The 12058-nt window shown below is 41.2% G+C and overlaps 1 protein-coding gene across 1 annotated transcript in view; it reads right to left on the bottom strand.

Moving 5' to 3' along the window:
• Positions 1-11761, bottom strand: part of DDC (dopa decarboxylase) — a 52560-nt gene extending 40799 nt beyond the window's left edge. Inside the window, exon 1 of the mRNA XM_083709555.1 lies at positions 11585-11761. The gene's annotated coding sequence lies outside the window, so the exon portion shown is untranslated. The remainder of the gene's footprint in view (positions 1-11584) is intronic.
• Between the last annotated feature and the right edge of the window lie 297 nt (positions 11762-12058).

Below are 12058 nucleotides of genomic sequence, written 5' to 3'. Positions count from 1 at the left end.
ATGGACCAGCTTTTAAGGGTGGAGTTGATTTTGACAGAGAGCTGCAATCAACATCCTTCTTAAATTGTGGTGCCCAGAAGTAGACACAAGACTCCATGTGTGGTCTGACCAAGGCAGAATAGAGTACAGTGGTACCTCGGGTTACATACGCTTCAGGTTACATACGTTTCAGGTTACAGACTCTGCTAACCCAGAAATAGTACCTTGGGTTAAGAACTTTGCTTCAGGATGAGAACAGAAATCATGCTCCGGTGGCGCGGCGGCAGCAGGAGGCCCTATTAGCTAAAGTGATGCTTCAGGTTAAGAACAGTTTCAGGTTAAGAACGGACCTCCGGAACGAAACAAGAAGAAAATAGAAAGATATCTAAGAGAGAAAATGGTGCGAAAGATCCCGACAGACCAAAAAGACCAGCTGAATGCCCCAATAGAAAAAGAAGAAGTAAAAGAAGTGATAAAGGAGTTGAAGAGAGGGAAAGCTCCGGGTCCAGATGGGTTTACATCTAGTTATTACAAAGAAATGAAAGATGTGTTGGTGACCCCGTTGACTGAAGTCATGAACAATATTTTGAAAGAAAGAGACATTCCGGAAGCATATATTGCACTAATCCCAAAACAAGATTCGGATTTAACCCAAGTGAAGAATTATAGGCCTATCTCACTATTGAACACTGATTATAAGATTTTTGCTGGAATCTTAGCGAAGAGACTGAAAAAGATATTAACAAAACTTATACATAAGGATCAAGCAGGCTTCCTACCAGGCAGACAAATAAGAGATAACATAAGAAATATAATTAATGTTATAGAATATCTGTCTGGTAGGGGCGATAAACAAGCAGTTTTAATGTTGTTGAAAAACTTAGAATATATGGAGGTGGGACAAGAGTTTTTCAATGGCATAAAGGCAATCTATACAGAGCAGAGAGCAAAATTGATAGTAAACAATGTGATTACTGAAGATATAAAAATATCTAAAGGAACAAGACTAGGTTGCCCATTATCGCCATTGCTATTTATAACGATTCTGGAATGCAAATAGACATAATAAGCAAATAAAAGGGGTAACAGTAGGTCTAAATGAGTATAAAGTTAAAGCCTTTGCCGATGATTTGGTAATGACTATGGAAGAACCAATAGAAAGTGTAAAGGAGGTATTGGAAGAGATGGAACAATTTGGAAAGGTGGCAGCATTCAGATTGAATAAGAAAAAGACGAAAATGATTGCAAAAAATATGGAACAAAATATGATTGAATTAATGCAGCAACGAACGGAGATAGAGGTGGTGAAAAAGGTTAAATATTTGGGAATTTGGTTATCACCTAATAATATTGATTTGTATCAAAATAATTACATCCCAGTTTGGAAGGGAATAAAGAAGGATCTGGAGGTGTGGGCCAGAATGAAACTATCATTTTGGGGAAGAATATCTACGGTAAAAATGACGGTGCTACCAAAGATGTTATTTTTATTCCAGACCATACCCATATTAAAGGGTATTGGAATTTTTAAAGAATGGCAAAAAGTGATCTCAAGGTATATCTGGAAGGGAAAGAAGCCTAGAATAAAATTTAAGTTATTGACGGACGTTAAAGAAAGAGGAGGCTTCGCCCTGCCAGATATGAGATTGTACTACGAGGCAGCATGTTTATGCTGGGTAAAAGAATGGATAAAGTTAGAAAACAATGAATTACTGGATCTTGAAGGTTTTGATAACAGATTTGGGTGGCACGCGTACCTATGGTATGATAAAAAGAGGGTTCACAAAGGATTTGGATACCACATCTTCAGGGGCTCCTTAATAGAGGTTTGGGAAAGATATAAATATATATTGGAACCCAAAGTCCCGCACTGGTTGTCCCCGTTGGAGGTAATGAGTGTTAAGAAGATTAATATGAGAGAAAAATGGGGCACATATGGTGAACTGGTGACTAATGAAGGAGGGAAATGGAAACTAAAGCCATACGAACAAATCAAAGAGCATATATATGATTGGCTGCACTATTTTCAAGTAAATGAATTATTTAAAAAAGATTTGAAGGAAAATGGTTTTGTGGAAAAAGAATCAATTTTCCAAAATGACATAATAAACAATGAGTATAAAACTCTGTCAAAAATGTATAAGATATTGCTGGAATGGAATACGAAGGATGAAGAGGTTAAATCGGTAATGATACAGTGAGCAAAGGATTTTGGGTATAATATTCAATTTGAGGAATGGGAAAAATTGTGGAAAGAGAATATAAAATTTACGGCATGTACTTTACTGAAAGAGAATGTGATGAAAATGTTTTATAGATGGTATATGACACCTGTAAAATTAGCAAAGATGTATAAGGTTGATAACAAATGTTGGAAATGCAAAGATAAAAAAGGGGCGTTCTTTCATCAGTGGTGGGAATGTAAGAAAGTGAAAAGCTTCTGGGAAATGATGTATAATGAGATGAAAAAAATGTTAAGATATACTTTTGTGAAAAAACCCGAAGCTTTTCTTTTAGGTATTGTAGGAAAGGACATAAGAAGAAAGGATTATAAGCTTTTCCAATATGCGGTAACGGCAGCCAGAATCCTGTTGGCCCAGAAGTGGAAACAAGAGGAGATACCGACGATAGAAGAATGGAGATTAAAATTGATAGACTATGCGGAATTGGACAAATTAACTGGGAAAATCAGATATACTAAAGACCAAAAGTTCATCGAGGACTGGGGAAAATTGGTGGACTATCTGAAAAACATATGTGGTGTAAACACAACGCTAGTGGGATTTCAAGAGGCACTGTAAAAAAAACAAATAAGTATTGTTTATTAGAAATAATGGGTGTAAGGAGGAACAATGGCAATATGAAAAAAGGGAATGTGTATTAAAGGTATAAATATGGATGATTGTCAGAGACGCTGAAGGAAGTCCAAAACAGTCATAATTTGTTGTATTCGGGTTAAAATGTATAACTGGATGAAAATTAATAAAATTTATTATAAAAAAAAGAAAGAACGGACCTCCGGAACGAATTAAGTACTTAACCCGAGGTACCACTGTACTACTATTATTTCCCTTGACCTGAACACTATATTTCTGTTGATGCGGCCTAGAATATTATTTTTAAAATAAAAAAAGGTTTGCTGCTACATCACACTGTGGACGCATGTTCAGTCTGTGGTCTACTAATACCCCTAGATCCATTTCACATGGAATACTGGCAAGCCAGGTGTCTCCCATATTATATATGTGTAGCTGGTTCTTCCTGCCTAAGTGAAGAACCTGACATTTGGCCCTAATGAAATTCAATCTATTAAGGTCATCTTGAATCCCAAGTCTGTCTCCTGCAGCATCAGCTGCCCCTCCCAGTTTGGTGTCATATGCAAATTTGATGAGCACCCCTTCAATTCCTTCATCCAAGTTGTTTATAACGACACTGACCAACAATGACCCCACGACACAACCCTGTGGCACCCCACTTGTCACTTTTTCCACAGGATAAGGAGGAACCATTAGTTGAGCACTCTTTGGGTTCAGTCAGTCAACTAGCTACAAATCCACATAAGTTACCTCACCCAGCCCACATTTTACCAGCTTCTCTGCAAGAATATCATGGGAAACGCTTTCAAAAGCCTTACTGAAATCAAGATACACAATGTCCACAGCATTCCCCTGATCCACCAAGCTTGTAACTATCTATCATCTATCTATCTATCTATCTATCTATCTATCTATCTATCTATCTATCTATCTATCATCTATCTATCTATCATCTATCTATCTATCTATCTATCTATATCATCTATCTATCATCTATATCTATCATCTATCTATCTATCTATCTATCTATCTATCTATCTATCTATATCTATCTATCTATCTATCTATCTATCTATCTATCTATCTCTATCATCTATCATCTATCTATCATCTATATCTATCATCTATCTATCTATCTATCTATCTATCTATCTATCATCATCTATCTATGTATATCATCTATCTATCTATCTAATCTATCATCTATCTCTATCTATCTATCTATCTATCTATCTATCTATCTATATCTATCTATCTCTATCTATCTATCTATCTATCTATCTATCTATCTCTATCTATCTATCTATCTATCTATCTATCTATCTATCTATCTATCATCTATCTATCTATCTATCTATCTATCTATCTATCTATCTATCTATCTCTATCTCTATCTCTATCTCTATCTCTATCTCTATCTCTATCTCTATCTCTATCTCTATCTATCTATCTATCTATCTATCTATCTATCTCATCTATCTATGCTGGGTCTTAGTAATCAGCCTCCTTTTCTAAGTGTTCAAAGACCAACTGTTTAATTATCTGTTTGAGGACCTTTCTTGGTATCAACATCAAGATGACCAGTCAGTAGTTTTTCCCCTTTTCTTTTTGGGGGGGTCTGAGGGGGTCTCATTTACCCATGGTCAACCCTCCAAGGGCTGCTTGTTGAAGTGCAACAGTGAGCATGGCCTCTCTTTTTTAAAGGATAAATGTGGAGTCTTAGATGACCACAGAAAAACATTTCGGCATCACAGCATTGTAGCAGGGACCTATAGGAACAGTTAGCTTTAAAAAATTACATTTTAATTTTTAAAACTAAATAAAACTTGGAAACTTTTTTGGGGGAGGGGCTCAAACTGCAGGCTACAGTGACACCCATAAGTATAAAACATTAAAAAATATTGTCAGCTCTAGGCTTCTAGCTGTGATATTTTGTTTAGTGTTCTATGTTTTTTGGAATGCCAAGTGAGTCTATGAAGTATTTTACAGAACAATATAATCTAAAAGCATTATATGTTTTGACAAGACTATAAAGGTTGCTGCATAGATTATGTAATTTATATTGTGCTATATTGTAGGGACGCGTGTGGCGCTGTGGGTAAAACCTCAGCGCCTAGGACTTGCTGATCGCATGGTCGGCGGTTCGAATTCCCGCGACGGGGTGGGCTCCCGTCGTTCGGTCCCAGCGCCTGCCAACCTAGCAGTTCGAAAGCACCTCCGGGTGCAAGTAGATAAATAGGGACCGCTTACCAGCGGGAAGGTAACCGGCGTTCCGTGTGCTGCGCTGGCTCGCCAGGTGCAGCTTCGTCAAGCTGGCCACGTGACCCGGAAGTGTCTGTGGACAGCGCTGGCTCCCGGCCTATAGAGTGAGATGAGCGCACAACCCTAGAGTCTGGCAAGACTGGCCCGAATGTGGTTTGGTCTAAACCACAGAGCCTAGGGCTTGCTGATCAGAAGGTCAGCGGTTCAAATCCCCGCGACGGGGTGAGCTCCCGTTGCTCGGTCCCTCCTTCTGCCAACCTAGCAGTTCTAAAGCACTTCAAAGTGCAAGTAGATAAATATGTACAACTCGGGCGGGAAGGTAAATGGCATTTCCGTGCGCTGCTCTGGTTTGTCAGAAGCGGCTTAGTCATGCTGCCACATGACCCGAAAAAACTGTCTACGGACAAACGCCGGCTCCCTCAGCCTATAGAGCGAGATGAGCGCCGCAACCACAGAGTCATCCGCGACTGGACCTAACTGTCAGGGGTACCTTTACCTTTACTTTATGCTTTGGTATAAATGTATATGTATTCTAATGATTTTGTAGGTATCTCAGTTCAGTCATTTACTGTTTCTCTCAAGCTCCTATATGGCAATGGAAGCATAAGTTCGGGGCATCAGTTTGGATGCCATCTTGAACTGTGGGCTTCCAGTTCCATAATCAGTTTGTGAGTGGTGATGTTCAGATTAATCATTGTTAACTTATTCTGGATAAGTGACTTTCCCTTATTAATTGTTCTTTTTTTTTCTGTAATGAAAACGCGTGTGCGCGCACACACACACACAATTTTAATTTGGAATTGGTGACAGAATTACATTTACTTTCGACAAAGTCATCCCTCTTTGATGTGATCCCAGTTGATCTAATTTTAGATTACCTGTTAAGTGAGAAAACAAAAGAGGAAATTGGGTCCCCTGAGCTAAGCTCATGTATGTATAATAAAGGCAGAAATCCTTTTTCATGTGGTAAAAAGACCAAAAAGAAAATTCAGATTTAACATACTCAACAGTTGCAAAGATCAAAGGATCAAAGGACTTTTCAGAGTGAATAAACTACAAATAAATCTGAAAGTGTAATCTGGCAGCAAAAGGAGTAGCAAAATCTCAAAGGCAGGACATAGACACAGGGAACCATTTGACATAGTCCCTACTTGCCATGGATCTTGCCTTTTCTCTTTCCTTTAAGGCAGACTGAGCACAGCTCTTAATATTGTGCTGCCTCTGGGCAGGTGGCCTTCAGGCTGCAGAGAGCGCAGAGTCCAGCGAAGGGGAGGCGCTTGAGGCAGGGGCCACTTTCCTTCCCCACTAACCAAGACCTGGATAGATTGAAGCTAGAAATGTTTGAGCCCCAATCATTCATTCATTCATTCATTCATTCATTCATTTTACTGCCCTTCATCCTAAGATCACAGGATGGTTTAGAGTATAAAAGCATAAAATAATGATAATATTAAAAAACACAATGAAACAGTAACTCCGATTCAGTGATTCCGCCTGGGGGATTCAGAGTGGGAGGCTCTGGTGTGTGCATAAGATAGCAGTGCAATTAAGGTGAATGCGCAGGGAAGTGTATGAGAAGAACTGAGGTAAATGTTAGGGAGGAATAAGCTTAGAACGTGGGTGAATGAATGAGTGGTGAATGAAGGAAAACTTGAAAGGGAGTCTGAATGTTGGGGGTGAGACACATGAGAGTGGAGTCGGGGGGTGAGAGATGGTGGTGGACGTGATTTGGCAGAGCCCATGATTTTGTACAGGATCAATATTATAGTAGCTGTTTTTGTGTATCCGATAAAGTAACAAATAAGATAAAGAAAAGCTGAAACCACACACAGAAAACCCTTGCTTATTATTTCTGTTTGCTAAATTAATTGCATTATACCGCATGCCTCATATTTGGTTATGCTGGGATGGGATATCCAGATAAATGTTATCTGTGGCGGCAGCAGGAATAAAGGGGAATTATTGACATGCCCTTCCAAAACCTAGCTCAGAGCTGTACAAGTTGCTCAGAGTGGGAGGTGGGGCAGGGGACAGCCAGAGGACCTCAGGGCGGGGCAGGTGGGGGGGGATGCTGGCACAACAGGCACCAATTCAGTTCAGATCATTTTGGGCCTGAGCTAACCCAATTCAGACCTGGAATTAAAAACAAAATTCAGAAAACCAAATCTTTAGTTCTCCCACTGATTTGCCTCCCCAGAAGTGGGGCAAATTCACCCTATTTTTTTTTAAAAAAAGTTGTGGTACTGTGGTTATATTTTGAAACACTGAGCAGACAGCTAGCCACTTAAGATTCAGGAAAAAAACACATCAGGGGAAAAAAACAGGATTATAAAAGGAATCTTGACAAGTAAAAATCATGCTGAAAATCCCAGCTGAGTACATGTAATTTCCAACAAGCATGTTAAGGGAAACATTGCTAAATTATTAAATGGTTTTTGTTTTTGTTGTTGTTATTGTTGTTTTTGCCTTAGCTGTTAGAATTGAAGAAGGGATAGTAGATGGATACCAACATTAAATATACATTTCCTAGAGGAATGAAAGAATACTGAAACCATACTGGATCAGGCCTGGAGAAGAGACGTGAGTGCAGAATAGGAAGGAAGCAAAAACAAATCAAGAATGAAGTGTACAACAGAGCAGAAACTGAATTTTGGAAGAAAAATTTCAAATAACAGCCAAAGAGAAAGAAAATATCCCAGATGTGTGATGTACTTTCAAGAGCTGTGCACCAATTCTGGACACATTCCAGATCCCGCATCACAAGAACATAATATCCCATCTAGTCCAGCATCCTGGTCTCCCAACCAGGTACCTGGCGAACCTGGGGAGCAGAAGATGAGCACAAGAGCAACTCTCCGCCTCTCAAGATTTCCAGGGACTGGTCTTCATTGCCGCCTCCAACTGCAGAGGCAGAGCATAGTCATTCTGGCTAGCAGCCATTGATAGGCCTCTTCTCCTCCAGGAATTTGTCTAATCCTCTTTTGAGGCCATCCAAGTTGGTGTCATCACTGCAAATCCCACTGTTTGATGATGCACTGCATGGAGAAGCATTTTCTTTTGTCTGCCCTAAATCCTAAATTGAGCTGGTTTTGAAAAGAACCAATAAACTGAGTCTGAATCCTGGCCAGATGGAGGCACTTTGGGTGAGTGGTTCCTGTGTCTGAGAAATTGGCCAGTAGCCTGCCCTAGTTGGAGGCTGCATTCTCCCTGAAGGAGCTTCTGTGGGTGCATCTGGATCCGACTTGCTTGCTTGATGTCCAAGTAGCCTCGGCAGCTAGGAGCACCTTTTATCAGCTTTGGCTGGTACGACAGCAACACCCATTCCTAGACCAGGATAATCTGATCACAGTAATCCAGTCACTGGTAACTTCAAGACTTGAATACACTCTGTGTGGCGATTCCCTTGCACTTGGTAGCATAACAGCAACACACTGCAGCGTAACAGCTGAGAGGAGCATATTACACCATTGTTCAGAGATCTGCAATGACTGCAACTGGTTACCGGGCAAATTTCAAGGTGTTGCTATTACTATATAAAGCTCTTCAGAACTTTGGACCCGTCTAACTGAAGGGTCACTTTACCCCCTAAATGCCCACACCACCACTTCAATCTGCAGGACAGGCACTTTCACATTTGCTACATAATGTCTGTTCCACACCTGCAAAGAATTGATCCTTCCGTAGTGCAAGGTAATCTTGGGTTAAACAGAGAATGAAATTCAGGCACACACACACACCACTCTCTCACTGGTTGCCACAAAATGAATAAATAAATAGCGTGGCCTTCCTTCACTCGGGGCTGCTGCCTGAGCAAGGGAAGGCGTCCTTTGATCAGCCAGTGGCGCAGGGCAGGAGCCTTCATCTCCCCATCTCTGCTGCTCTGCTGCACAGCACACACCGGCTCCCTGGAGGCAGGCAGGCTCAGAAGAGGCAGGTCAGCGGCCCTGAGCGATTTCCAGGGTGAGTCTCTCTCTGTGTGTCCTCTTGTACATCCTCCTTTTTAAAGAGGGGTGTCCTCACTCTACGCAATTTCACTTACGCCTGCAGGGTGACCCCCATGAACGTGGGGGGAAGCCTGTGGAAGGATGCTCAAGGGTGACATGAGTCAACTTATAGGCCATATTCACAATGCTCACTTGCCCTGCATTGCTCGGCCTCTAATAAATTTGCCAGAGTTGCCTCTAATAGATTTGCCAGAGTTTCCTTTAATGATAGGCAGTGTCCTTGCAACCACTAAAGAGCTTGTAACAGTCCAGATTTTATCAAGGGGTCAGAGAACACAAAATTTATATAAGGCAATTTCCTAGTTGATCCTTAAGAGACAGTTCTAAATAACTTTCTTGAGAGGTCTAATAAATCTATTGCTCAACAGGTAACAACATATCTGAATGTTCTAGTATCTTTCAGACCTCCTGGCTTGCTACCTGTAATCATAAATAATTGGTGGCTGTGATGTGTACTTTACTACAATCATTCAGCCATTAAATAAACATTTTATTGATTGAACCAGTTGGTTGATAAAGAAAGGTAAATGTAGCAGACATTGTAATGCCACCAAGCTTAAATGTTAACTACTAGTAAGACTGACAGAAATGGCATGTGTCTTTTGAGCTATGGTTTAATTTAAAGATTATTTGGTCAACAGAAATCTGTATGTTTGTGGCATGAGAATATGCCAATATGCTTCTTCCTGCAACTTCACTTACTTACAAGCCGACTTGTGTGATTTTGTGATAGTTTGGGCTATAAGAAATGCCAGGCCTTTGTTTCCTTTTTCCTGTTCTCTGGGTGAATAAAGCAGGCCATCTTTATTTATAACACTGCCATGTTTGCTTCTATGTGTTATCATACCTCTGCACAGACAGAGGAACGGGAAGAAATTTACTGCAAACTTACAAGAGGTAAAGAACATGTGATTTATTCTTGAAACAATTTTTAAAAAAGCAGGTACCATTTCATTAATTTGACTACCAATGTGATGCAGGTAAAAGGTAAAGATAAAGGACCCCTGGATGGTTAAGTCCAGTCAAAGGTGACTATAGGGTGCGGCACTCGTCTCGCTTTCAGGCGGAGGGAGACAGTGTTTGTCCGCAGGCAGCTTTCCGGGTCATGTGCCCAGCCAGTGGTGGAGCTTCATGCTCTGGCACCAGGGACGGAGAGCAGGCGGTGGCAGGGCTGATGCACGCCCCGGAGGCAGGGGTGCCGCCCAAAGGGGCGGGGCATGCATCCTGGGGCGAGGCATGCCACCTGGAGGGGTGGGGCATCCAGCGCAGGCAGGGGGACAACCGCGATGGAACCCAACTGGGATCGCGCTGCCGGGGGTGGGGCGCTCCTCCTGCCCCCCTCTTCCTCCGCCAGTGTGTCCAGCATGACTAAGCCGCTTCTGGCACAATGGGACACCATGATGGAAGCCAGAGCGCACGGAAACGCCGTTTACCTTCCCGCCGGAGCGGTACCTATTTATCTACTTGCACTGGTGTGCTTTTGAACAGCTAGGTGGGCAGGAGCAGGGACCGAACAACAGGAGCTCACCCCGTTGCGGGGATTCAAACTGCCAACCTTCCAATCAGCAAGCCCAAGAGGCTTGGTGGTTTAGACCACAGTGCCACCCGCTCCCCAAAACCAATGTGATGCATATGAATATAGTATCCTTTAGAACTTGTGCATGACTATTACACAAGCTTTGAGTGAAAATCCCATATGTTTGTAACAGCAAGGCACCAAAATGGCAAGAATGTGTATTTAGTTATTTTTCAGCCCACCTTTCCTTCAAGGAGAGCTGTGCGGCATACATGGTTCTTTAAAAACGCACGCTTAAAATGCACCATCATGCTGTGTCTTTATCAGAATACTACAAAAATCAATGCATACCAAAAGGCTCCCACTTTATTCTTAGACTCAGAGAAGTTTAAACAGAAATCAGTAGGCATTCTAAATAAATGCTCTTAGTTATAGACCAGGCCACCCAAGAGGAATGGAGTTTGGAACCAGAGATTCTGAATTGGAGAAGAGTTTAAAGGGACAGGTAGACGATAGTGTGTGGCAAAGTAATATCACAGACATTGAGGAAATTTCAAGATAAGGTCAGGGCTTATAAAGCCAGGAAGTTCAGCCATGATAACTCGGAGTCCAGTGTATACGTGTGGTGCAGTCAAGGCATTCAGATTAAGAAAAAGTGCCATGGAGGGATGGTAGCCCGGCTCTATCCAATATGGGACATTCAGTGTACGTTATACATTTGTTATATACAGAGTTGTGTTTGACAAGAAAGCAGGCAGGCAAACAGGGTTGATCACAAATATATGGATCATTTAAATCAGTATAGTGTTTTCCAAAGATTTGATTTTAAAAAGGCAAACATGTTCAAGAAAGCAGCATTTATTAAACATGCTCTGATCATGCAAAACAGTAGCCTTGAAAACATGGTATCAAACTAGTTGATTACAACAGTGCAGAGTTTACACTTTTCAAAAACCTGGTACAAAGGTTAAGATTCCCAGTCCTGTAACACATTCATTTTTACTTACTTTTTCCTTTCAACTTTCAGGTGTTTTGAATAAAGTAGATAGCACCATGCAGAGTCCTGGAGCTACAAACAAGCCGATTCAAGAAAATAAGATTTTCAGGGGGCAGTAAGACCAAGCTGTTTTACTCTATCAATCTCATCCACAAGGAAGCACACCAATCATTAACCTCTGCCACATGCAGAAACTCCTCCCCCCCCCCACATTCTCCCATTCCTTCAAATCATTTGATCTGCCGTGCCTACAAGAAACTTGGTGTATAGATGCAAATGATATTCAACTGCAAAGTTTTAAAATAGTGGTTCTTCCAGCTTTTAAACACATGTACGTATGGTAGGGTATGGTAGGGAAGGTCAGGCCTCCCCCCTTTTAGGGATAAGCAAATAGACATAAAAGATAACAGGCACCCAACAGATAATGAATATATTCAGACAGTATTAGCAAATATTCCTAATACTAATCCAGTTAGCTGCTTAA

Source organism: Podarcis gaigeae (genome assembly GCF_964106915.1).
Source record: "Podarcis gaigeae genome assembly, chromosome: 13".
In the NCBI taxonomy this organism is placed as follows: Eukaryota; Metazoa; Chordata; class Lepidosauria; order Squamata; family Lacertidae; genus Podarcis; species Podarcis gaigeae.
Note: the sequence above shows the minus strand (reverse complement) of the source record. Positions and strands in the feature narration are given on the sequence as shown.